Source organism: Manis javanica, chromosome 1, assembly GCF_040802235.1.
Source record: "Manis javanica isolate MJ-LG chromosome 1, MJ_LKY, whole genome shotgun sequence".
Lineage (NCBI taxonomy): Eukaryota > Metazoa > Chordata > Mammalia > Pholidota > Manidae > Manis > Manis javanica.
Window position 1 is genome coordinate 52,671,509 of NC_133156.1, and position 26,214 is coordinate 52,697,722.

Consider the following 26,214-nt stretch of genomic DNA (forward strand, 5'->3'; position numbering starts at 1 on the left):
CGTTTGGGAACAAGGTGGACGTGGGAATTGTCTGTACTTCCTGTTTAGTTTTGCTGTGAATCTACACTTACTCTAAGAATTAAAGTTAATTAAAAGAAAAAGGAATTAAGTACCGGCATATTGCTACCACATGGATGAACCTTGAAACCATTATGCTAAGTCAAAGAAGCCAGTTGCAAAAGATCACATGTTATATGATTCCATTACCATGACAGTTCAGAGTAGGGAAATCTTTAGGGACAAAAAGTATATTAATGATTGCTCAGGGCTGAGGAGGAGAGGATGCAGGAACAGGGAATAATAGCCACATGTTTATGGTTTCCTTTCGAGATGATGAAAATGTTCTAAAATTAGCTGTGATGATGGTGATGATGGTTGTGCACTAAAATCCATAGAACTGTATATTTTAAATGGATGAGTTGTATGTATGTAAATGTATATTTATGTATGTATGTATGTAATATATGTACTGGTATGTAAATAATAACTCAAGCTGTTTTTTAAAGAAATAAACATGACCTCAGCACTAATAAAATAAAAAAAAAATAAAAGAAGGTAAGAACAGCACAGCAAGTGGTAACTGTGAGTGTAAATCTAAACAAACACTGAGAGTGTAAAATAATACTAATAATGTATCATGGAGACTTAAAAATACATGTAGAACTGAAATACACAGAAACTACACTACAAAAGTCAGGAGGGGAATAAATGAAGTTAAAGTGTTAGAAGTCTTTTCTATTTGTGAGAAAGGTAAAGGTGCTAATCAGTTATACTTTGGTAAATCAAGGATGAATGTTAAGTACCTCCAAATTAAAAGAGGACAAAAAATGATCCAAAAGAAGCCTATTTTAAGAAGTCTCCACATAATAGAGAAACAGTATAGGTAGATAAACAAAAAATCAGTAATTCGTTTAAATGCAAATGGGATAAACAATTCTCTTAAAAGATTAAATCTGTCATACTGGGGGGAAATATAAAATCTGTACCATCTTGAGAAGGGTCACATCTAAAATATAAGAATAGTCTGGCAGAAAATAAAAGTATGAAAAAAGAAACACTATAAAAAGTGCTGACCAAGAGAAATCTGTCAAAGCTATATTGAATTCCTCTATAGCAGACTTTTAAGGATGGACAAGGGTTTGCAGGATCATCATTTGCACTCCAATTTGAAACCACCCAAATATTCATCCAGAACAGAATGGGTAAGCTGTGACATATTAATGCATTGCAAAGGAACAGCCTATAAATACCCATAACCCTCTGGACAGCTCTTAAAAACAGAATGCTGAGTGAAGGGAGTGAGACACAAACGAATGCCTGCTGCATGATTCCATTTATGAAAGTATTCAAAGCAGGCAAAACTAACCATTTTGTTTAAGGAGGCACACCTGGGTGTCTACATTATGAAACCAAACAAGGAAGGGATTAACCTTCTACCAGAAGGCTCCATTCCACCTGTCCACCTAAAGAGGGTTCTTCCCCTAGAAATACAAGACAGTTTTTGGCATATTCTATATCTGCATGGGTCAAGACTCTGCTCATAGTAATGAGGAACCAGGGCAAGGAGGGGACTTCCCAGGCCAGGGTGAGCCAGAGCAACTACTCACAATATGCGGCTTCCTTGACCACTCCTTGCCACATCAGGTAAGGCCCCAAGGGACCAGGGTGATGAGGGTAGAGCAAGTCGGGGAGAGGAGGATCATCTTCCCCTCCCTGGCCTGCACTGTCTGACCCCAGTGCATCAGTCTGGGGATCTTGTTGGGCTGTCCTGTCTTTTGGGCTGGGGTGGCCACATTCAGTATCACATGACCCTTACTCCCAGCTGGCCAACCCAGTGCAAGCTGGGAGCCGTGGAATCACAGGCTGTGGGATTGAAGGCATTCAGGGAGGGCAGTTTCTGCTCAGGTGCATCAAATGAAAGAGGTAACACCTGAGCTGCAGGAGCAATGAGGGTGGAATGATCTCAGGCTATTTCGGTAATTAGGTCAGCTTGAAGTGGGGTTTTGGTGGGAATTGTATTTTCCAACAATGACTTCAGCTCAGTTCCCCATAGGTGGCTTTGTCCTCCCCTCTCCTCGTCTGCTTTGGCCACATCTGCAGCTGGCTAGGGAATTTGTACAGGTGAGTGGGTCCACTCAGACCATCTGCAGGCCACTCCCTGATGCTTCAAGTGGCAGGAATAGAAACTGGCTGCGGACGTTTTACTTGACTGAGTGATTCTTGTAGTGGGGAGGTGATGTGTGGCTCCCCTCCCTCCCTCCCTATTTTGTCTACACTTGGGTCCATACTAGGATGCTCAGCTACAATTCACAGAAACCAATCCTGGTTTATTCATTCAGAAAAGGGGTATATTGCAAGGATATCAGGTAGACAGCTTGCAGAGTGGATTGAAGGGGAGCCTGATGGGCCAAGGATACAGACAGGTCATCCCAGGAGCACGGTCTGATTAGAATAAGGCTGCTGCCCTGGCTGCCACTGGCCACTGGATCTCTGGACTCTCAACTCCATGCCACTGTCACCCAGCCTCAAGATCCCAGATGCTACACCCTGGTGATGGAATGAAATCTGAAGAACTTCTGCTTCTCTCTGTTCCTGATCCAAACCTGTGTCCCAGATGGAATCATCTGACAGCCTGGCAGAACTGCAGAGGTCCGGAAAACACATGTCTGGGTCTTTTGGCTTCTGCAGTGAGAGGCTGGGCTTATCAGGACTCATGCAATGGCATTTTTCCACACCCATGAAGGGGGCTTAATTGCTGGGCAGCCAAAACAGTGATAGCACATACTGCCTTGTCCCCCATCCAGTGCTGGACCCTGGGAGTAGGAGGAGTCAGGCCTGGACCTGCCATTAGGTGGAACAACAGATTCTTGAGCAACTGCCACACAGGGATCTCAGGGCTGCAGTGTTAGCACAAAAGAGGAGACGATGAGTCTGGCCTCACTTTCCGCACCTGTGACACAAGAGCAACAGTCACGTTTCCTATGGCTGTTTGAGGAATAAGAATGGTGTGTGTAAAGCACCTTCTCTTGTACTGGCACATGGAGGGCCCTGGACCAATGGCAGGTATTCTCGTTAAAGGGGCAGTTCAGCAGTTCAGCAGAGTGGTTTAGAATTTGTCACTCTTGCTTCGGGCATCTAGTAGCCCCACCCACACCTCTTCAGAGGCCAAATAGTGGGGGTGGTGAAGCCCTTTGGCTCTGAGCCAGATGGACTGAGCCTGAAACTCTGTTCCAATATGCACCAGTTAGGAGGCCTTGAGTGACCTACTTTACTACTCTGTACCTCAGTTTCCCCACTGCTAACATGGGAATAGTCACAATTCACTTCCCAGGGTCGCTGTGAGGATTAAGTGAGTAAACACATAAAAGTCTCTGAGCAGTGCCTGGCAGGCAGTTACGATTTCAAAAATGTTTGTAATTTTCATTAGTCAGAGATCCCTTTGTGGGCACAAAGCCCTGATGAAGTCCAGACAGTGCTATTTCAACTGGGGACACCATTCACCTGTGACAGCTAAGGAACTGTGTGGCTCAGAGTCATTCAAGGCCCAAGTGAGCTGGTCAGATTCTACATCAGCAGGCCCCAACTTCACAGGCCCAGAACCTCACGTTCCTAGCCTGTGTGAGTTTGGAGCTCTCCCTCGACCGGTCAAGTTCCTGCTGGTCCCCAAGGCCCTGGTCCTGCATGAAGCCTGCCATCTTGGTCTGGCCTTACCATAGCTTTCCATAGGAAATACAGTCTTGGTCAGGACTGTGAATTCCACAGAAGACTAAAGGGGCAATGGACTGATCCACATCTGGGCCACCACCACCTTGCTCAGGCCCCTTCTCAGAAATCCCTGAGACCTCTCATCACTGCTGGGCAGTGTCTCCTGATCTCGCATTCCTTGTCTTCCCGTGGGAGCATCCATACCACCAGGCTTCCCCTTCATCCAGGACAGCAGTACTCAACCAAGGCTCTCCAGGGGACATTCGGCAGTACCTGGAGACAGCTCCACTACGGGGAGGGAAAAGAGGATTGCTACTGGCAGCTAGCAGGTAGAGGGCAGAGATGCTGCTAAACACCCTACAATGTACAGGATAGTCCTGCACAACAGAGAACTTTCTAGCCCAACAAAGAATTTTCCAGTTCTGAGATTGAGAAATGTCCCTATAGGAATTTTGCTGAATAAAGAGGTCTATATCATGTTGAAGGACCAAAGTATAAAGAAGAAAGCAATCCCCCCACCCCCCACTACAACCCCACCAGATCTCACTACTCGGAGATGAACACTGTACATTCTGGTGATTTTCCTTTCAAATTTATCTCCCTGCCTGTTTACATGTACATTCATAGATGTGTATAATCTGACAGAAATACACTCATGCTATATGTGCTGTTCTTCTGCAGCCCCCTTTTTTCTTTTTTTTCACTCAACAACATACCACAGGCATCTTTCCACTGTCCGCAAGTAGAGCTTGCAACATCCTTCTTAGAAGTCTGCGTGGCATTCCATAGTATGGATGTCACACTTTATTTAGACAATCCCTTATTGATGGATATTTAGATCATTTCCAGTGTTTTGCTGTTATAAATACTACTGTGATGGATAGCATTGTATATACATCTTAGCATGCTTGTCTGAGTAAATCCTTAAGATAAATTCTAAGGGTGAACTTGCTGGCCAAAGAATAACATGCCCTTTTAGGACTCTTGCTATTCAGTGCTGAGTTGCCACTTGCAAAAGTACAATCACAGGAGTGCCTGTCTATCTTTCCCTTAGCCCCCACTGTATAGCATCAATGAGGTTAATCTGCAAAAGGATTTTTTTAAGCACTAGGAGAGCATAACCAGGAATGCCCAAAGCTAAGTGTGTAAGTGTTCTCCTTAGCAGTTGAATTCTGGCATTTGATGTAACCCTTCTGGAGCCTGATTTTCCGTCTCCTCTCCTGATTGCACCCTGCTCCTCCTGTGGAGTCCTCAGCCAGGCCAAGGCAGCTGAGAGGAAATAGATGAATAGACTGGGGCTCCCCACTGGGGGCTGCTGCTCCCAGACCTGTGGTTCTCTCCGTTTGGCTGGGAATGCTCCTTAGTCTCCCTTTCTCTGTGGCTGCTCTGCTCCCTGATTTTTAAGGACTCGGGAGCGTGTTTCCCCCTCAATCTATGGCCTTGTAGCCACCTGCTCTCTGTGCTCTAGAAGGGGCTGTTCCCTCCTCCCATTGAGGACTGACATAATAATAGCTCATACGAACAGAGTGTTTCAAGTTTAGATTGTGTGGGTTTTTGAAAATGCAGGCCCTGCACGCCATGCCAGGGCTGTGCGGAGAAGCACCAGCGTTGCTCACCCTCCTTTCAACTAGAAGTCAGATCTGTTTCAGCCCCAACTGGTGTTCTTTCTACTAGGCCAGCCCTGTGGTTGGAAATTAACAGCAATGCCGCCCACCCTCTGTTCCCGACCTGCCTGTCAACGCACTGACTCTCCCTGGCTACAGTGATTGGCTCAGAGGTGAGCACATGACCTAAGCTAGTCCAACCAAAGTGAGTTCTGGGCCTTGAAGAGGTGCTTCTGCAAAGAGCGTTTGTTCTGCGTGCCTTGAAGCAGGTCGGGGTGGGATTGGGGCTGAAGCTCTGGTTGTAAAGGGGACGGGCATGGGGCTGTGGCAGTGGTCTTGAACTGCAGGGGCGGGGGCTGCAGATGTGGAGGGCCGGAGAACCAGTGTGCCCAGCTGATAAGAAGAGTTGGGCGGGGGGCAGATTTCCTGACTTTAACTTGGCATCTGATGGAGAGCAGTGCCCTTGACTGAGCCCGGCAGGCAGAGCCCGTCTGTGGGGGAGAGCAAGTGCTCTGTTTAAGCCAAGAGACCATGGTGTAAATGAAACAGGGGAGAACCCGGCACTGCTTGTACTTTCGGTAATAACTGCCCACCAGGCTTGCAGACACAGTGCGTCCCAGGTGGGTCATCAGGCAGCTGCATTTCATGTCACAGTAATAAACGGGAGATGGAGATTACAGTAAAAAATCAGTTTGGACTTCTCCTTGGAATGGCGCGGTGCCTGGCATTCTGAATAATGATGCATTCTTTTGGCACCGCCACCATGCCCGGTTCGTGCCAGCTTCAGGTGCTGGCGTACCCAGTTCCCTTAGCCTGACGTGCTCTTTCTCCATTTCTTCACCTGGCCACCTCATTGGCCAGGTCTCAGCATAAGTGCCATTTTTCTCAGCGGCCTCTCTGGATGCTGGAGGCTGGGCTTCTCTGGGTCTTGTCCACCAAGCAGAGGTCAGCCTGCCTGTAGCCAGGCTGCAAGTTGCCCAAGGTCAAGGAGACCTTCCCTGGAGGTCTCTCGTCTCTCCCCAGCACCTGGCACAGTACCTCATGCTTGTTGTCTGAGTGCACATGGACAGTAAGGATTGGGTGTGGTTCATCCTTGGACGGGCTCCAGCCAGGCCCAGCTTCACGGGCTTGGCTATCTCAGTCACACCAATTCCCACGCTCAGAGGGCCCCATACTCAGAAGGGCCCTGCACTTGGGGTTTAATGCTCAGTGGTCACCATCTTGAAATTTGTAATGATTTTATCTTCAAATTTGCGTTTTGTAAGTGAACTCTGATGGAACATGGAGCATGCAGTGAGGACTTAGAGCCTCAGCATGTGTGCAGTCTGCCTTCCATCCAGGGTTCTGACACTTCCCCCTCTTCCCCTGGCAACCAGGACACTCCAGGACACTGCCTGGCCTGCCCCTCCCGTCCTGCCTCATTTTGCTGCTGCCTTCTGCCCCAGCAGGGGCCTGAGAGCAGGCACTCAGAGGGGTCAGGTCAGGTGTGCACACTTGGTGGCCTGCTAACCCACCAGGGGCTGAGCACAACAGAGGGCTGGTGGGTGGCCAGGCAAAGGCTGTGTCTCAACAAGGTCAAGCCTGATTCGGTTCTGAGCACCCATTAGCACGGAGGCTTAAAGGTCCTCCGGGACCGCCTGTCTGCCATGGGTTGGGGCTGCAGACTGTGGGAAGGAGAGATTCCTGGCTTGATTTTCCCAAACTCTTCCAGGCCTAGGGCACATGGTGTTGAGGCAGTGAGTGGCAGGAGGGGGAACCTAACATTCATCAGACCCATACAAGAATTCAGGTGCCAGGTCATAAGGGTGGTCCCCAGGGGTCTGTCGGCTGCTTGTTCTCCCTGCTAGTGTGCCTGAACCCAGGAGTGCTCCCTCAGCTGGCTCTGTGCTCGGGGCACGGGAGGAAGAGGAGCTGGGGGTCTCAGAATCCTCTCTTCCTCTTTCAACCTGCCTGGGTCTGGCTTGTTCATTTCTGTAACTAGCTCCAGACACCCTCCAGGGATGATTCACTTAATACAAATAGTGTAATTTCAGTCATTTTGTTCATATATTAGATGCCCTGATATTTACACTTAAAACTGGAACCACACAATATACAGATGTTATATTCATGCTAATTATTTAAAATTTTTATTCTTATTTACTTCAGTGACTCTAAGTAGCAAATGAAAAGTACCATAAGCAGTCAAGAAAGAGACCATGGGAGAAAGAAGACACTTTCTGTGTACCTTTCTTTAAGAGACTTTTTCTCCTGCTCTTTGAATAAGGAGCTGTGAATTTTCATTTGCCACTGGCCATACGCTAGTTCATGTTTGTTGAATGAAAGGCTAAATAATAAATATTTTTGTTCAAAAATGGAACCCACTCAATATTTCCCATTTCATGACAGCACTGTATATAATCAGGATTGCTGGCATGTTGTGAAATACAAGACTATCTGAGTAATGTGATTCCTCCTAGATCATATATGTCTGGGTGGACTTATTTGCCATATGTCTCTGAAGGCATTACAGTTTTCTCAGCATCAAAGTTCTGCTCTTATTCCAGACTGTGCTCTGGTTCTGGCCCTGTTGGGGTAGCTTGTATCAGACTAATCCTTCCATAGACAGCAATTATAAACTCAAGATGTTTCAAAACAACTATTCAAAAACACCAGAGAGAAAACAAAAGCAGACAGAAACTGAAAGAACTTCAACCCATGAAAATGTTAAACATACTGACTGCAACATACACACACACGTGTGCACATGCTAAGCACACACACACACATTGCAGAGGGCGGTAAGCTCTGTGGAAGGAAGGTATTTGTCATTAATGGTACATAGAAGATACCCAATGCATTTTTGTTTTCAGATGAATGTTGTGTTTGGTGTACATCTTTCTTTTTCTAAGTCAGATTTACTGACCTATAATTTACTGAAAGTCAAATTCACACTTTTTAATTGTACTGTTTGATGAATTTTGACAAGCATATACAGTTGGGCAACCTCCGCTACAATTAAGGTGTGGAGAATTCCCATCACCACCCAAAGTTCCTTCTTGTTTCTTTGTGGTCAGTCCCTTCCCTGGCTCCAGCCCCTGGTACTGACCAACCTGATTACCGTATCACTATATGGTCACTATAGCTTTGTCTTTTCCAGAATGTTGTATAAATGGCATCATACTGAATGTAGCCTTTTGTATCTGGCTTCTTTCACCTGCATTAATGCTTTTGAGATTCATCAATGTTACATGTATTAGTAAATCATTCCTAGTGGGGCTGAATAGTATTCCACTTTGTCAGTGTATCTCAGTGTGCAGACATTTGGGCTGTTTTCAGTTTGGAGCTATTTTAACTAAAGCTGCTCTAAGTATTGCATGTGGGTCTTTGTGTGGACATGTTTAGTTTATCTTGGGTAAATACCAATGAATGGGGTAGTTGGTCCACACAGTTAAATGTATGTTTAACTTTGTAAGAAACCACCAAACTGTTTTCCAAAGTGGCTGTATTAGCAATGTAGAGGATTCCAGATGCTCCATCATCCTTCTTAGCACTTGGTACTGTCAGCATTTAAAGAAATTTTTAGCTGTTATTCAATAGGTGCTCAGTGTTATCTCTTTGTGGCTTTCATATGCATTTATCTGATGACTAATGATGCTGAGATTTTTTTCACATCCTGATTTGCCATTCACATAACTTCTTTGGTGAAGTCCATATCTTTTACTTGTTTGGAAAATTGGGGTTGTGTATTTTCTTATTAGTGAGTTGTGGAAGTACTTTATGTATTTGGGTTATAAGTCTTTTATCAAACATGTGTTTTGCAAATATTTTCTCCAATCTGTGTCTTGTCTTCTCATTCTCTTAATAATGTTTTTCAAAGAGCAGAGTTTTAAAATTTGATAAAGTCCAGTGTATCTGTTTTTTCCTTTCACAGTTTTTACTTTATGTGTCCTAAGAAATCATTGCCAAAACCAAACTCACAAAGATGGTTGTTGTCCTATGTTTTCTTCTGTAAGTTTCATGTTTTGTACATTTAGGTCTATGATCAATTTCAAGTGATTTTTTTTTTTTTGGTATATGGTGTGAGATAGGGGTTGATGGGTTTTTTTTATATGTCCAGTTTTTCCAATATCATTTGTTGAAAAGACTATTCCTTCTTCAGTAAATTACCTTTTCACCTTTGTTAAAAATCAGCTGGTCTGTGGATTTACTTCTGTTAAACTGTTGGCTCTGGACCTCTGGACTATCTCTTTCTATTTATCTATAGGTTTAGCCAATTACTAGGACTACACTGTCTTGATTATTGCAGTTTTATAAGTCTTAAAATCAGGTAACATAAATTCTCCAACTTTTCAAAATTGTATTGGTATTCTACTTTCCTTGCCTTTCCATATAAATCTTAGAATCAGCCTCTCAAGAAAAAAAGCCTATTTGGATTTTAGTTGATGTTGCATTGAATCTATAGATCAGTTCAAAGATAAATGACATCTTAACTATATCAAGTCTTCCAATCCATAAACACATTATATCTCTTTCTTTATTTGGGTCTTCTTTGATGTCTCTTAATGCTTTATCAGTTTCATAGTTTTCCGTATATGGATCTTACATATATTTTGTCAGATTTATCTCTAAGTATTTCATGATTTTTGATATTACTGCAAATTATACTTTAAAAAAATTTCAAGGAGAAGGAGATTGAGGGGTATTATGTTTAGTACACATGGTGTAAGGGGTCATAGGGAAGACAGCATAGCACAGAGAAGGCAAATAGTGAGTGGATCTGTGGCATTTTGCTGCACTGATGGACAGTGACTGCGTTGGGGTATGGGTGGGGACTTGATAACATGGGTAAATGTAGTAACCACATTGTTCATGTGAAACCTTCATAAGAGTGTATATCAATATCTTAATAAAAAAAAACATGGAAAAAGCAGAGGAAAAATAAATAAAAATAAAATAAAATAAAATAAAAAATTTTAAAGTCCAGTTGTTCATTGCCAGAATAAAGAAGTTAAACTGACTTATGTATTGACTTTGGATCTTGTCGTCTTCCTAAATTCACCACTTGTTCCAATTGTTTTTTCAGAGGTTCTTTGGGATTTTCCACACAGAGATTGCCTCTCACAATAGGGCCAGTTGAATCCTTATGACACTCCTGTAGCCTCATTCTTCTGAGAACGTGACATGTAGCTATTGAGAGCATGGCTTTTCAGTCAGACTAGCCTGGGCTGGATTATGGCCGCTCCACTTCCCAGCCGCGTGACTGTGGGCGAGTTATTTAATCTCTTTGAGCCTCCATCCATCATTCGTAAAATGGAAGAAAATAACTCCTAAGATTATCGTTAGGTAATCATTAGTTTCCAGAAGTGGGATTGGAAAGCAAAAGGCAATCACAATTTTAAGGCTTTTTGTGTATGTTGCCAAATATTTCTCAGAACTGGTATGTCACTGTTTACTCAGCAACCCTACCCGTTTATAATGCTGTGCTTTAAGAGACGTGGACAAACCAACAGCAGTTTGACCTGTCTTACAATATTTCCTCTTACTCTCTTGGTCAAAAAGTGTCATCCAGCTGAACTTTTATATTTCCTGTCTATTGTTTTAGGCACATGTATTTCCTTCAGTGTGTTTATACACATTATTCTTTTGATTTCTGCTTTTCTTCTCAAACTAGAAGCTTCATAATCACCACCATAAGAATTGACCTACAGCAGCATTTCCTATGTGTCAACTGCTGTGTTTCACAGATATTAGCTAATCCCAGTGACAACTCCATGAGATCTCTTCTTACCTCTATTTTATAGCTGAGAATCTTGAGGTAAGGAGTTCAGTTCCTTGCCCAAGGGCACAGCTAGGCAGCAGAGCTGGGATTTTTGCCCTGTGCTGAGTGGCTCTGGGAGCTGAAGCTTACCACCCCAGCCTCTCACTCAGTCTGGGCAACTGACCAGGGTTCCAGGCCTGTTCCTGCCCTTATGATTCCTTCTGGGCACCCTTGGGCTGATCTCTTAGCCCTCTGATCCAGTAGGCTACCTGACCACAACACTTCTGTTGAGCCTTCTGTGTGAGGCCCTCTATTTGGTTCTGAGCCTCCATTTCCTCATCTATAAAATGGGCCTACTGCCTGTTTTAAGGGATGGATAAGATGCTGGGAACACAAAGTTTGATGGGGAACTCAATGAGGGTTCTATTCCTGGCAGTTCCCAGCTATGAATGGGGGCCGCTGAGTCATGGTCAAGCTCCCTGACCTCAGTCTGTGCCAGTTCCATCTCACTCTTAGAAAGTCTAAAAATACCACTGTGTCCCTTCGGTTCCCACCACAGGAGTGGGGGAAGGAAAGGGGTGTAAGTTTCTCTTCTTTGCCCTGAGATGAAAGGGAAGGAGGCCTGATGTTAAGCAAGGTGCTGGAGGGCCAGGAAAACTGGGCTCTTATCCCTGTCCCCTTTCACACAATCCACATGGCCTTAACTCCGACCACATTTCTCTCAACTTCAGTTTGGCTGCAAATTTGGGAGAATTTTTCTGACCTTTGCACCAGAGCTGAATGAGTTAAATGAGATTATGTGTAGGAAAATTCACTGTAAACTGTAAGGCTAAATAAATGTGCTTTGATTGATGGGTCTGCTTTTTGTCCCAGGAGCTGGCACGGTTGAAGGAGGAGGGGCTCCAGGTGGGTTTGGCTCCAGGTTCTGCTCCTTACTAGCTGGGACCTTGGGTTTCCTTTTCTGTAGAATGGAGATAATGCTGGGGTGGTCTGGCTGTGTGGCTTTGTCTTCTGTGCACATGGTAGGGTTGTATGTGTTAGCCTCTCTGTGATTGGGTGACTAATTGTGACTAATTGTGGCCAATGAGCTTTGCAAAGAACTGACACGTGTCTCTGTCAGGTTGGAATATTCAATTACTTGAATCAACCTTCCCTTCTTGTGTCTTGGCCAACCTGCACATAGATGGCACCATTGAAGAAGTGCCTTCTTCAATCTGAGCCTCTGAGAGAGGATAGCAGAGAACACAGCCCCTAGCTAACATATACCTTGTGAGCAAAAATAAATGCTTTTTGATTTTAGCCATTAAAATTGTGTGTTGGGAGTGCTATTTGTTACCACAGTGTAAGCTTGCCTCTCCAGACTTCTCCTTCCCAAGGCAGTTGTGATGATTCTATGTGAGGGTACATGTAACACTCTTGGCACTGAACCTGACAGGTACTAAGCATTCAGTGAATGGTAACTGTAATAACAATTACAGTAAGAATATAACAAGAAACAGTTGGATTCAAACTCCAGGTTTGCACTTGCCCCTCTGGATAACCTTGAACAAGGAATTTAACTCTACAAAATGGGGGTAAAAAGGTCTCCTATTGGAGGATCCTGTGAAGGTTATAGGAGGTGAGATGAGACGGAGGGTTGTATTGTGGTTTTAGAGCTCTCGAGTGTGGCACCTAGGTTTGAATCCTGCTGGTGCCATTAATGGTTGCTGTATGACCTTGGCAAATCACTTTACCTCTTTGCACCTCGGCTTTTTCATCTATAAAATTAGGATAATAAAAGACCCATTTTAAACACCTACTGGGAGGATTACACAGGTTAATATATACAGATGCTTAAAAGATCACCTGACACATAGTAAACACTGCACAAACGTGAGCTTTTATTGTCATTATCCATTGGGTGATACAGCCCAGGGATTGGCAGCCGCCCTGTGTCTCATTAGCTGTGAGACCTTGGGCTGTCATATTACTTCGTGGAGTCTCTATTTCTTCATTCATTAAATAAGGATAATACTCCTGATCTCAGACATCTTGTGGGGGGGTGAGTGAAACAATGTATGGCAAGTGCCCTTGGCAGGGCCTGGCCACTTATGACGATTAAGATGTGAATAAACAGCCAACACGAGTAAGTGCTCCACCATATTTGTCCTTCCTCCGGCCCTCATCTTTCACCATCTCTCTCTTTTCCTCCACATTTACACCATATCACAGACTGGGGGCACTCTCCCCAGGGCCAGGAGTAGGCCAGGGTGAAGCAAGTGAGGTGCTGAGGGCCTGCTCTCCCCATTCTACAGGGGGGAAAAGCAAGGTGCAGCCAGGCACAGGGATCCTGAGTCAGGTGTGCCCACACTAGGGCGGGGCTCTGCACTGCACACCCTCTAGCTGCCCCCACCCCAGAGCAGAGGCCACAGTTCTATTGGCAGCTGGGCAGGCCTGCTGCTGGCCGCCTGTGCTCTGCTGTGGGGTGGTGAGCACGGCAGCTGGGCTCCATGGGCCAGGTGATTGAGGGGCAGTTTGGTCCCCTGAGCACTGGCAGCCACTCTGGTTACCATCTTGAATTTCCTCACTCGCTGGGCTCCCCACTGGGTGGGCAGTTGGGGGCTCTTGAAGCGCTCAGAGACTTCTCCCTCTGCTCCCAGGCCCACAGGTGCCATCTGAGCTGGGGGTTCCTGACCACAGCCACCATGCAGAGAGCAGGTCTCCAGAGAACCTGTCCCCAGAGACCACATGGAGGTTTTGAGACCCTGTGCCTGAGGAGTGAGCTGAAGATCAGGAGCTGCCAGTGGCCACAAGGTAGGGAAAGCCTCCTAGACCCAGCGAGCCCTCCCCCACCCCACACCTGTGGGTGTCCCTCTGGGGGCCATGAGAGGGGCCACTTGTTTCTCTGGACCTACGCAGCAGCACAGGAGGATCGAGCCCTGCCTGGGGCCTGCCTGGGCTGAAGCCGTAGCTCAGCTGAGAGCAGAGCTGCAAACCCAGGACACCCCGGGCTGAACGGGAAAAGGGGATGCTGAGGAGGAGCCCAACCGGGGTGGTGCTGGGACATTCAAATCCTTTTTTTAAAAAGCCATTCCACCAAACCAGGTTTGTATTCCATAACAAAATGTACGGAGCAATGTACAGGCTGAGCAGACTGCCATGACCAAATGCCACAGGGGAGGCAGCGTGAGCAGCAGAAACGGATCTCCCCAGGGTCCTGGAGGCTGGAAGCCCCACATCAAGGTCTGGCAGGGTTGATTTCTGGTGAAAGCTCTCTTGCTGGCTTGTAGACGTCTCGCTGTGGCCTCTTCTCTGCGCACACACCTCTGGAGAGAGAGTGTGAACTCTCTTGCAAGGTGTCTCTTCTTATAAGGACCTATTGGATCAGGGCTCCACCCTTACAACCTCAATTAACCTTAATTACTTCCTTAAAGGCCCCCATCTCCAAATATACTCACATTGGGGGTTAGGGCTTCAATATATGAATAAACACTCAGTCCATAACAAGCACCTACTATGTGCCAGCAACGTGACTCCAGTCACTGCTAACATAGAGTTTACATTCCTGGGTGGGGGTGTGTGCACATGTGCATGCACACGTAGGCTGTAACCAGGGATGAATAAGCACATGGGTCCACGGACTCTTGTCACTGTGACGTGGGTCATTGGTTTGCCATGCCCAAGAAGAGGGGGTGCGAGCTTTGGAGCCAGAAGGACCTGAGCTCGTATCCTGAGTCTGCTGAGCTGTGTGTCCTTGGTCATGTGACTTCACTTCAGGTTCCCTATCTGTGAAATGGAAATAATAATACCTACCATAGAAGTATGTTAGAATGACTGAGAATGCTGCTGACTAATAAGTGCTTTGGAGAGGGTTTGGAGTGTGGGATATAAGAAATACAAGATAGTCATTATCATTACTGCTCATGAACAAGGTGATTGCAAGGTGGAGACATTGAGTTGGAGCTAATCTAACCTGTGAGGTCAGATGTTGGAAGGTCTTAGCCATGAAGAAGTGTGTATCAGGGAAAAAAGACACAATGTGGGTCTGATACATGATGCTCTTCTCTGGAGCATCTTTCATTCATTCATCCATTCATGCATTCATCATATTTTCACTGAAACTACCCTTCCAAAACCATCAAAATCAGCCAGGACCTTGTTTGCCTTGCAACCTCCACCTTGTCTTACTGATTGGCTCAGATTGCTTGGGGACAGGTGGTGGCAGGCAGGGGCTGAAAGGTCCTGTTAGTGCAGTTGGCCGCCCACCTGACGCAGGCCTGTAGCACTGTTCTCAGCATCCTGGAGGCTCAGACTGCCTCCTCCCTGACAGGGAGACTGAACGCATGTGGCAGGCCCAGTATGTGGGTGCCCTGGGTGGGAGATGATTTGGCACACCCTCAAAACCAAGTTCTTTAAATATTCATTCAGGGTATTGAGCTGGGTGCCCTGGGTGGGAGATGATTTGGCACACCCTCAAAACCAAGTTCTTTAAATATTCATTCAGGGTATTGAGCTGAGTATGTTTCCTGCACAGTGAAAGGCAGGGGAGCCCCTGGTGGCTGCCGTGATAGACCTGCCTCCATTGTACTAAGGATTAAATGAGTTAATTACATGTATAGGGTGAAGGCACATAGGACCTGCAATGACTGTTAGCTCTGCACGTTGCCTGGTGGACAAAGCTGAGAAGCAAGTGTCACATGCGATGAGAGGGGGTCCTAGGTACCCAGGAACCAGCAGGGGCGTAGGAGTGGTGGGACTGCATTCTAAATTCTATTGTTTGCTCTATCTTCACCTTTGAATTAAGATATCTCTAGCCAAAGTACTGAGGGGATTTGAGGATTGACACAGTACATAATGACTAGAGTTCTCTGGCCAGCAAACAAAGGACCCTTATCACCTGCTGTCGCCCCACCCAGGATGTGAGGTAGTGACCCATGGGGGTATCTGGGAGAAGAGCATTCTGGGTGGACGGAGCAACCAGTGCAAAGGCCCTGAGACAGAAATATGTGGCACTTACTGGACACAGCAAGGAGGCCAGTGTGGTTTGAGCAGAGTGAGTGAGGGGAAAGGTGGGAGGATTTGAGATCAGAGAAGTATAGGATCCAGGTCACAGAGGGCCTCACAGGCTGTTGTAAGGATGGCTTTTACACTGAGAAAAGGAGCTCCTGGGAATAGAGGGGTGAGTAGAGGAGAGACATGGCCTAACTGACACTTAAAAGGATCCTGTGGTAAGCTGAAAAATGGCCCCCAATATGTCCACATCCCAACCCCCAGACCTGCCAATATGTTGCCTTACATGGCAAAAAGGATTATAACTATGACTAAGATTAAGGCCCTGGAGATGGTGGCATGATCCTGGATTGTCCAGGTGGGCCCAAGGATATAATCATAGATGTCCTTATAAGAGAGAGGCAGAAGGAGATACTGCTTCAGCAGAGTAGAAGGAGATGTGACAACTAAGGCAAGAGATGGGAGCGGGGCGAGCCACGGAGTGCAGGTGGCTCGCAGCAGCTAGGAAAGGCAAGGAAGCCCTCAGCCGCTGGAAACAACCAGCCTGCTGGCGTCGTGACTTCAGCTCAGTGACACTAATCTTAGGCTTCTGGCCTCCAGAACTGTAGAAGAAATCTGTGTTGTTTTAAGCCATCAACGTTGTGGTAATTTCTAGGAAACTAATCCCTCCAGCTCCTCTGCAGGGAATATGCTGAAGTGGACGTTGGGAGGAAGCAGAAACACCAGGCAAGGGGCTTTTTCAATAATCCCCCAGAAAGACAGTGGGGGCTTGAACCAGGGTGGTGGGTGTGAAGAGGTGGTGAAAGTAACTGGGTTCTGGATACATCTCAGAGAAAGAGCTAGATGAACTAGATACAGGGTGGGAGGAAAAAAAATCAAGGACAGTAACAAGATTTGGGACCCAAGTCACTGGGAGTGCAAGCGCCCTTACTGAGGTGGGAAGAGGCAGGGTTGATGGGGTGAGGCTAGAACTAGTATGTATCAAGTGTGAGTTGCTTATTAAACAACCAAGTGGGAATGTCCAGGACACTTGGGACAAGGGTGCCCTTTTCATCCAGGGAGAGCTTTGAGTTGTTGCCCTAAAGAGCTGTGTCCGTCAGGTGACTGTCTTACGCTGGGGGTCGCACTCAGCCTTTCACATGCATTCATGCCTCTGAGGCACTACTATCATGACCTCCATTCTGCAGCTGGGATGAGGAGGCTCAACAAAGAGAAGCAAGCTGCCCATTAGGGAGGAAGAGGCAGAGCTGGGATTTGAACCCAGGTCTGCAGGGACACCAGGGGACCTTCAAGGGTTAAGCTGGAGACTGGCTAACTAAATTCCTCCCCCTGTGGCTTATGAGGGTAGGTAACATTATTCCCAAACCATTCTGGCCACATGATGTCTCTTCCAAATGTAGCTAGATTTAGAACATTTGCCAGGAACCACCAGGTGGGGCATAGAGGTCATGTGGCCAGGAAACCTTGAACTTGCTCAAAGCCTTATACATCTGAATCTTTTGCCTTGGGCATCCCAAAGGCTGATCACTCTGGGGAAACTGAGGCAGCACACCCACCATGCTCCTTGAAATCTGGGTCAGCTCCCTCTCTCCCTCCCTTCTAACCCTTAATGCTCAGTCCTGTACCCATGATGAGTGAGGGACTCAGGGCTTCATGGCTGATTGCAAATCTGAGAAGGGGAGCTATGCCCTAGCCTCTGTCTTCTTTGCCCTCTGGTACCTTTACTCTCTAGGCCTTGCCGGCTGCAAGGCGGCTGCACCAGCTGGCTCTGAGAAGCCCTCACACTTGAACAAAGCAAGCCAACAATGTGGGTTCAGACTCAACGTGTGTTCGAGAGGGCATGCGGGGGTGCTGGGGGGTGCAATGAGAACTTCTCTGAACAGATCCTGTATCTTGCATGAGCTGGGGCTATCCACCAAGAATGCCTGTCTTCTCCCCAGAGAGCTGAGCTGCCAGCCAGCTTCTGGTGGCAAGAAAGAGCCTTTTGTTTCCTCTGCACCAGAGGAAGGCCTTTCATTGTTTGTTTGTTCAGCTAATAGGCTTTGCCTGATTGTGGGCCATTAACAAATGCATCTGTTTGGATTTCACAAGTATATTTGAATTCCCAAGTGTTCCCTAGCATACCAGGAGCAAACATTGCCAACACTTTCAGAACCAACACCCCAGGAGGACATATGTGGGTCTCAACGGGAAACTGCTAGATTGGAAGTGTGCAGAGCAAGCACCTGGCATGTAGATAGGACCTACAAAGTGTTGTGGGAGGTGGGCAGAGTCCTGCTGTGGAGTCAGGCAGACTGGGGCTCCAAACCTGTAGCTGCCACTGACCTGCTGGATGATTTAGGGCAAGGGACTCACCTTTCTGAGTCTCAGTTTCTTTATGTGCACCAAGAACACAAATCCTTAATTATGTGGACTGTGTGGATTAATGTGTGTAGGGCAGCTGCACAGTCACCTGATTTATTCCTCACTCTGTAAGGTAGGTATTAGCCATTTCCACTTTGCAGAGGAGAACACTGAGGCTTGGAGGTGAAGCTGATAGACCGAAGTCCTACAGCCAGGAAACTGGCTCTGCCAGCTCCAGAGTCACTGCTAACTGCTGGTCTCAGTCCCCATTATTATTAGCCAGGTTACCTCTTCAGCCTCATAACCTACTCGGGGATTAGAGCCAGGGGAGTGACATGCCCTCACTCAGGCTTTCTGGTTGGCTGGGCTGGTGGCTGACGGTGGGCTGGGGAAGGGAGTACCGACCTTCCCCATGGACCCCAGGCCCTTCCAAAGTGCAGGTTTGGACCCTATGGCAGCTTAGCCGGTTGTTTCTCCATTGCCTGGCTGCTCTCAGCCTGCAGATCGTGGTTTGCATGGTTGGTTCCTCCTGATGCTCAGCCCCACTGGGGGCTCCTCGCCTGCCTTCTGGGCAATCCACATGGGGATGTGGATTCCCATGTATGGGCTTGACACGGTTCATTCCAACCTCGGGTTGACTTTGCACATGACTATCTCCCCCAACTCCCACTTAGCTTCCTGGAAGGTGGACTGTTTGATTTTTATAGGCCCTGTCATTATAATTAACCTTCATTGAATTATTGAATTCTTCATGGGGCCTGACTCAGACTTTATCCGGGAAGGAATAATGAGGTAGTTTCTGATTTTTGCCACTTGTTTGCTGAGTGCTCCATTTATCTGCTGGGATTTTGCTTCCCTGATCCTCAATTTCCTCATCTGTGAAATGAGCATGATACCATTTGAAGGATTCCACAAGATGACATTTAATGTAATCCTGGATTACAGATGACACACATAGGCCTTGCATGGTGTGCACCGCATCCACGAGTGAGCCCAACTCCATGAGGTCAGGGCCCAGGTCTACCTTGTTCTCCGCTGCATCCCCAGTGCCTGGAACATGTCCTAATGGGGCTTAAGAAACATGTGTTGAATGAATAGTTACTGCTATTGCCTGTCTCTGGGGGCTTCCACTTAGAGCTTCATCATCCCGGGAGAGATCCCTAAGATAAAAGACAGATGGAACAGTTCACACGCACAGGATGCCTGCAAGGAGGGAAGCATTTAATTGAATTAAATCAGTGGCCAAGTGTTTAAGGAACACCATTGTTCTAAACACCAGGCATGCCTGCCTTGGGGTGGGGTGCCCAGAAGAAGAAGGGGTGGCAGGAGCTTGGTACTTTCTGTGTGCTGAGCACTGTGCAAGGCTTTTTATGTGCCTTAACTTTTTGAATCCTTTCAAACACATCTGAGTTAGGATATCACCCCCATTTTGCAAATGAGGTAATTGAGGACCAGGAGGGAATGTGACTTGTCCAAGGTCACACAACAGACAAGGGAGAATGAGGAAACCAGATAAAGGCCCTGGAGAGTGTGACTTTCCATTTTTGCTCACTCAGCCACTGTTCCCTTCATCTGCCAACAGAGTCTTCATTTTCTTTGGGGGAAATACCGTTCTGCTGCCCATGTGACCCATGGCTTGGCTGCTCAGAGTGCCCCCCTCCCCCCCACAGGTGGCTGTTTTAGGAGTGGGTCCTGGGAAGAGGAGCTCCGCCTGCTGGGGCAGTCCGGGTGCTGGTGGCTGCCTTGTTCCTGTGGCAAGGGCCTCCTAAGGGCAGAGTCACCCCAGAGGAGGGGAGAGCCCAAATGCGGAGGGCACTCCAGAAGCTGTGCCTGAGCCCCCAAGGTCTGCTCTACCTTTGGGCTTTGAGTCTGGGGAGCCAACAAATGCCCACTTGGGCTGAAGCCAGCTTGAGTTGGGTTTCTGTCACTTGCAACCAAAACCATCCTGGCCCGTATCCGGTAGTGTGGGAAGCCAGAAGGGCCTATGCAATGACAGAGCAGGAACACAGCATGACTGGCCTGGCTGGATTGGAGAAAAGGCTTCCTGCATGAGAGAAAATCTGAACTATGCCTTGAAGGGGCAGGGGAGTTCAACAAGCTGAAATGGCATTGGTTTGGTCTTCTCTGTCTCTCTCTTTCCCTTTTCCTTCTCTTTCTCTCCATCCCTCTGTCCTCCCTCTCTCTATCTTCTTTCTCTTTGGGGCAAAGGCTGATTGTCATGGATAGTTGGACAAAGGTCTTTTCCTGCCTGACTGTTGAGCCCACTATGATAATAATCTATGAGTTGACTCAGAGCTTTGGGAGAAAAAGTTACATCTTCCCTCTTGAGCAGAGCTTTCTGTCCCAAGGAAGGGACATTTGATTGAGAGAACCAGAAGACGAATGGGATGCATCTTCAGCAAGGGCTTGGGGATCCAGTTCCAGGACCAACATTTCTCACAGCTGGGAGAACTTGGGCAACCTCTCAACCCGACTTCCCTGAGTCTACATTTCCATGTCTGTGAAATGGGTATATAATAGTGTTCATAGCACTGTTGTGAGGATAGGGCATGTGTGTTGGTCATTTATTTGACACACTGGAGATAGGGCAAAGGATGACAGATGGTTTTAGCCTAGACAGCCTTCCTCTGGAGCAGGGAGGAAAGTTCCTGGTAACACCTCCTTCTTTACCTTCTTCCAGAATCAGCAGAGGAATCGACTTGGGTTGTAGGAGCTTGAGTTAAGACAAGAGAACAGCCAGTGAGTTCCTCCCTGAGCCAGGCCTAGTCCTAAGCTCTTACGAGGGGGGAAGGGTACGAATGGTTGAGTGTGGGCTCTGCAGCTGCGGTTGAATTCTTGCTGTGCCACTATCTGTCCTGAATCCTTGGGTAATTTACTTAACCTATCTGAGCCTCAGTTTCCACATCCATAAAATGGGGCTTACAGTTGCCTTTTGGATGTTGTAAGGCTGAAGTGAAATTGAGTCTAACTTGATAGCCATAGAATAAAATCCAGTTACTTATTATCTTTATTATTTAATATTCACCACCATCCTTTGTGATAGATGTCATCATGCCCACTTTATTGATAGGGCTCAGAGAAGGTGGTGGCCCAGAGGAATGCTTTCATTCACTAGGTCCTCCCCTGAAGGACGTGTACAGAGCCTGGCTTCCAATTTCCGGGCCCCCGCTGGGATGGGGGGTGGGGGCCTGCAGCCAGGGGCATCTCCAGTGAACCAGGACCTCATCAGCTTGCCGGCTCCCCTGACCTCTGCTTGCCCGGGGCTGAGAGCTCTCTGAGAAGGGGCTGGGCTGAGCATGCCTCCTTGTGACAGCCCCAGAATCCCAGCTGGGAGATCTGTCTCCCAGCTGATGTGTCTGAGGAGACCCCCACCCCCAACCATTCCTTCCCAGTGTCCCGGCCAAAAGCAGGGAGAGTAACAGCTCAGAACGCTTCGGCCTGATCCAGGACTCACACCCTTGGGGGAGAGCTCTCTTCCCGGAGCCCAGGAAATGCCAGGGCAGCATTCTTGGCCAGCAGTTCTCCCTCCACCCTTCCAGGCCTCTCTCGTTCTTCAGCCACTCCTCCCCCATCACCGGGGTGGAGAGCAGCAGTTCTCAGAGTGTGGTCCCTGCCCTGGAGGCACCAGTGTCCCTCGGATGCTCGTCAGAAATGCAAAACCCCAGCCCCCATGCCAGACCTGCTCTATCAGTCTGTTCCTTCTGGTTTAAACAACAGAGATTTATTTTCTCATGTTCTGGAGGCTGGACGTCCAAGATCAAGGTGTCAGCGGGTTCAGTTTTTCCTGCAGCCTCATCCTCAGCTTGCAGGTGGTGGTTGTCTGGTGTGTCCCCAGCGAGGTCCTCCCTCTGTGTGAGAATGTGTCTGGGTGACTCTCACTGTCTCTGTTCTAATTTCCTCTTCTTAAAAGGACACCAGTCAGATTAGATTAGGGCCCTAACTACCCCATTTTAACTTAATCACTTCTTGAGAGGCCTTATCTCCAAATACAGTCACATTCTGAGGAACTGGGGAGCTAGGGCTCCTACATATGAATTTTGAATGAACACAATTCAGCCCGGGACACCTACTGAATCAGAAATTCTGAGGCAGAGCCATTTGTATTTAAAGGAGCCATCCCGTGATTCTAATGTGTGGTCAAGTGTGGAAACTGCCAGACTAGAGCTCAGAGCTCCCATGAGGTGCCCAGCCCTGTGCTAGTCACTTAACTGGTCAACAGATGGTCTTAGCTGCTGAGTGCTGGGAGCTGGAGTGTCACAGAAAATGGACCCCTTGTCCTCATGGAGAGCACACAGTCTGGACAGGGTGACAGACTTGACAGTTGATTAAAAGTATGGCATTAAATGATCGTGGGTGAGCCCAGTGCCTCAAGGGAGATGTGTGGGGTGCCCTGGAGCTGCAAAAGCATCTTGGAAGAAGTGAGGTTGCAGCCTGGATCTGAAGGAAGAGCAAGGCTTACTAGGCAAGGCAGCAGGCAGCTCCAGATGGGTGCCCCACGCCTGCAGACAGTACAGACCGGGAGCACTGGATGTGACTGAGGGCACCCAAGCGAGCGGGCAAGGCAGTTCTGTGGGGTGAGGAAATAAAATCCTTATTTGCTTTTTATCTTGTTGTTTAATTCATTTAAATTACATTTGAGTGTATTCTAACTGTATACAATAGGATAGCATGCAGTACCCAGAAACAAATTTTTAATAAAAAGTGTGCAGATACTGGGAGTGTTCTGACAAATTTTTATAAATAGGGTACATGTCAACAAAGTTGAAGGCCACGGGTATGTATGTGGTGGGGATGCAGGTGTGGTGAGAGTCCAGAAAGGAGTGGGGCACTGCATTGCCATGAGGCCAAAGTGGTACCTTGTGGGCCAATGGAGAGCCATTGAAGGTGTTTGAAGAGAGGTGCTCAGTCAGATTTGTGCTTTAAAAATAACAACCTGGCTTCTCTCAGGAGAATGATGTAAAGGAAGCAAGAGTAGCTCCAACATACTGAGCAGAAGCTCGTGGGGCTGGCTGCCTGGTGGGCTGGTGAAAGGACACGTTCTGGAGGCCCACAGCCTTATTTCAAATTCTATCTCCACTTCTTTAGCTGTGTGATCTTGGTTACAGTGGACGATCTCTCTGTGTCTTATTTCTTCACCTATAAAATGTGAGTTGTAACAGCCCGCCATCGGGCTGTGGTGGGAATGAAATGAGATCATGCAAGTGAAGGACTGAAAGCAGGGCTCTGTGCAGAGCAACACTCAATGTATGTGAGTTAGTTTTATTGTTGTGATTATGGCCTCTGCCATCTGCCCTGGCAGTCCCCTAGGATGGGACACTGTTTACTGCACCCTCTATTTCCAGCAGCCTGGATCTATCTTGCTGTGTGCCCTTCGGCAAGTCCTTTCTCTATTCAGAGCCTCACTTTCTCCTTGAGCAAAATGAAGATCAGTGGTTTTCACACTGGGTTCTTTGGAACCCTAGTGTTCTGTGGCAATGCCCCCAAGGAGGGTGAACGAAACATCTTTATTTTCATGTGTCTTATATATTGAGACTATGTATAAGATTTCATCAAAACAGAAGAATCCATTTCTCTAAAAACACTTTTTATGAGTTTAAATACAAATAGCTGAGACATTCTCTAAGGGCCTACCTGGCCCAGAGCTGATGAATCTTGTTGCAAAATCCTAATGGGCAGGCAGTTTCAGTCATGCATTATAAATGTCTCCCTAGCACAGCCTTCAGGTTTCCCATGTATAATCTCTGCCCCATTAGACCTAGGACTACCCACACATTGGGGCATGTGATGCCTCAGTGTGGGCTGCCAGCTGTCCTAGAATTTATATGTGGCTCCTGCTTTCCTTCACACAAACACTGCCCTGCCGGCTTCTTCCACCATTCCTAATAAGTCATCCTCACCCTTAGTAATCTCTCTCCCTTTTCCCTGGGCTGCCTGCAGCTGGCCTGTGTTTATGCATGGAAGTTGCCCATTGGGAGAGTCCAGGGGCTCTGTGTGAGAGGAACCTCAGCTTAACTGGGATGTTGGAGCCGACCTTACTGCTGTGGCTCTCCAAGCTTTGGGGAATGTCACAATCTCCTGGCAAATGTGGTGTGAAGGCAGTTCTACAGGCCTCAGGTCTTCTGATTCAGGGGCCGCTAAGGGGTGCAGTAATATGAATATTTAAAGAACCCCCAACACATCTTCTGATGGAGTGGGTCTTCCAACCTTGCTGTTTTGGAGACACTGGCCTGGGCTTAGATCAAGCTACCCAGCTGGAGACCACGCCCCCTCTCACTAAATTCATTCGTTCATTCCTTTGTTCATCCACCTACCCAGCCAGCAGATCCTTGCTGAGCACCATTTGTGTTGAGAATAAAAAGATAAGTCAGACCCAAATTTTCACGCGCCAAGTGCACAGAACAATTTGGGAGGTTTTTTACTTCTAATAGAAGTAAATTATTGCTTTAGGAGGAGATGACCCAAGCTTTGGAATGAGATAGACAAGCTGCTCTGTAACTTGGTGACCTTATGTAAATGATCTCTCTGAGCCATGCTTTCTTAAATTGTAAAATGCTAATAATAACAGTATGTGCCACTCAGGATTATTGAGAAGATTAAACAGGGTCATGTGTGTGAAGCTCTTAGCTGGTGCCCAGAACAGGGTAGTTCTCAATAAACAGTAATGATTTCATTTTAGGTGGAATTTGCTTTTGTTATTTAGTTTCCTCTTTAATCACTGAAGTCATTTCACTACAAGAATAACATACCTCTATACTTTGCTTTTTGTATTTTTTTTTCAGATCGAGGTCCCTTTCCCCCAGTATCCCCTGGGCTGGAGCAGGATGGGTCCTTCCCTAAACACACCATGACCATACTGGCTCTTGGATGGTAGCTGAGAGCTCAGGCTCTGGCATCGGGTGGGCGTGAGTCCTCATTCCAGCTGTGAGAGCACAGGCAAGCCACTTCACCTCTCTGAGTATCTACATCATAGTATTACTGAGGTATTAAATAAAATTATATACACAGTGTTTACCTAAGACATATATTAAGCATTCATAAAATATTAGCTATCACTAGTCATTCATTGAATAGATATTTACCAAGTGCCTGCAATATATCACACATTGGTCCACACACTAGGGATATAGCAATTCATCCCCAAAGGCCCAACAATAAGTGAATAAACAAATACACAGATAGATAAGCCCCATGGTGCTAAGTACAACAGAGAAAAGTGAAACTGGGGAAGGAATTGAGTGGCTGGGGTGTGGTGGGGGGAGGGGGCCGCTAATCCAAGTAGAATGCTCTGGGAAAGCCTCATTGAAAATACGGTATTTGAGCAGACATCTGAAGGAGCGGAGAAAGCAAGGGTATCTGTCTGGCAGGGCAGCCCCAGCAGAGCAACAGCAAATGCAGAGGTGCTGAGTACAAGTGTGTTTGGAGTTGGAGAAACACCAAGGAGGCCAGTGCGGCTGGAGCTCAGTGAATGAGGAGGGGACAATGGGCCTGACAGGTGAAGGGAGGGGGATGACGGTGGCCAGAGTGAATCTTTGCCATAATGCTGTAAGTGGGATCCAAGATGTGCAGGAATAGAAAACAGGGTGCTTTGTTAGAGAGAGTCAATGAAGCTGAGGAAGGGGACCAATCATCAGTGGAATCACCACTGGGCAGCTACAGTGTGCACTTGGATTTTATTCCGGATAAAGATGGGGTGGAAGCAGGGAGACCACTTGGAAGGTTATATTCAGATGTGCTAGGATGGTCATCTGACCAAGGTGGAAGGGGTGCAAAGGAGTTGGACTATGATTCTGTTTTGACAGTAGGTCTTCTTCAATTATGGGTTCTTCTTCTCAG

The 26,214-nt window shown here is 47.1% G+C and overlaps 1 long non-coding RNA gene across 1 annotated transcript; it reads left to right on the forward strand.

Annotated features, from left to right (window-relative positions):
* Positions 1 to 5,297: 5,297 nt before the first annotated feature.
* LOC118967790 (uncharacterized) lies at positions 5,298 to 25,343 on the forward strand. The gene is made up of 3 exons (XR_012128838.1): positions 5,298 to 5,482; positions 13,689 to 13,842; positions 25,161 to 25,343. It is a non-coding gene; the product is annotated as an uncharacterized lncRNA (long non-coding RNA).
* The last annotated feature ends 871 nt before the right edge of the window (positions 25,344 to 26,214 follow it).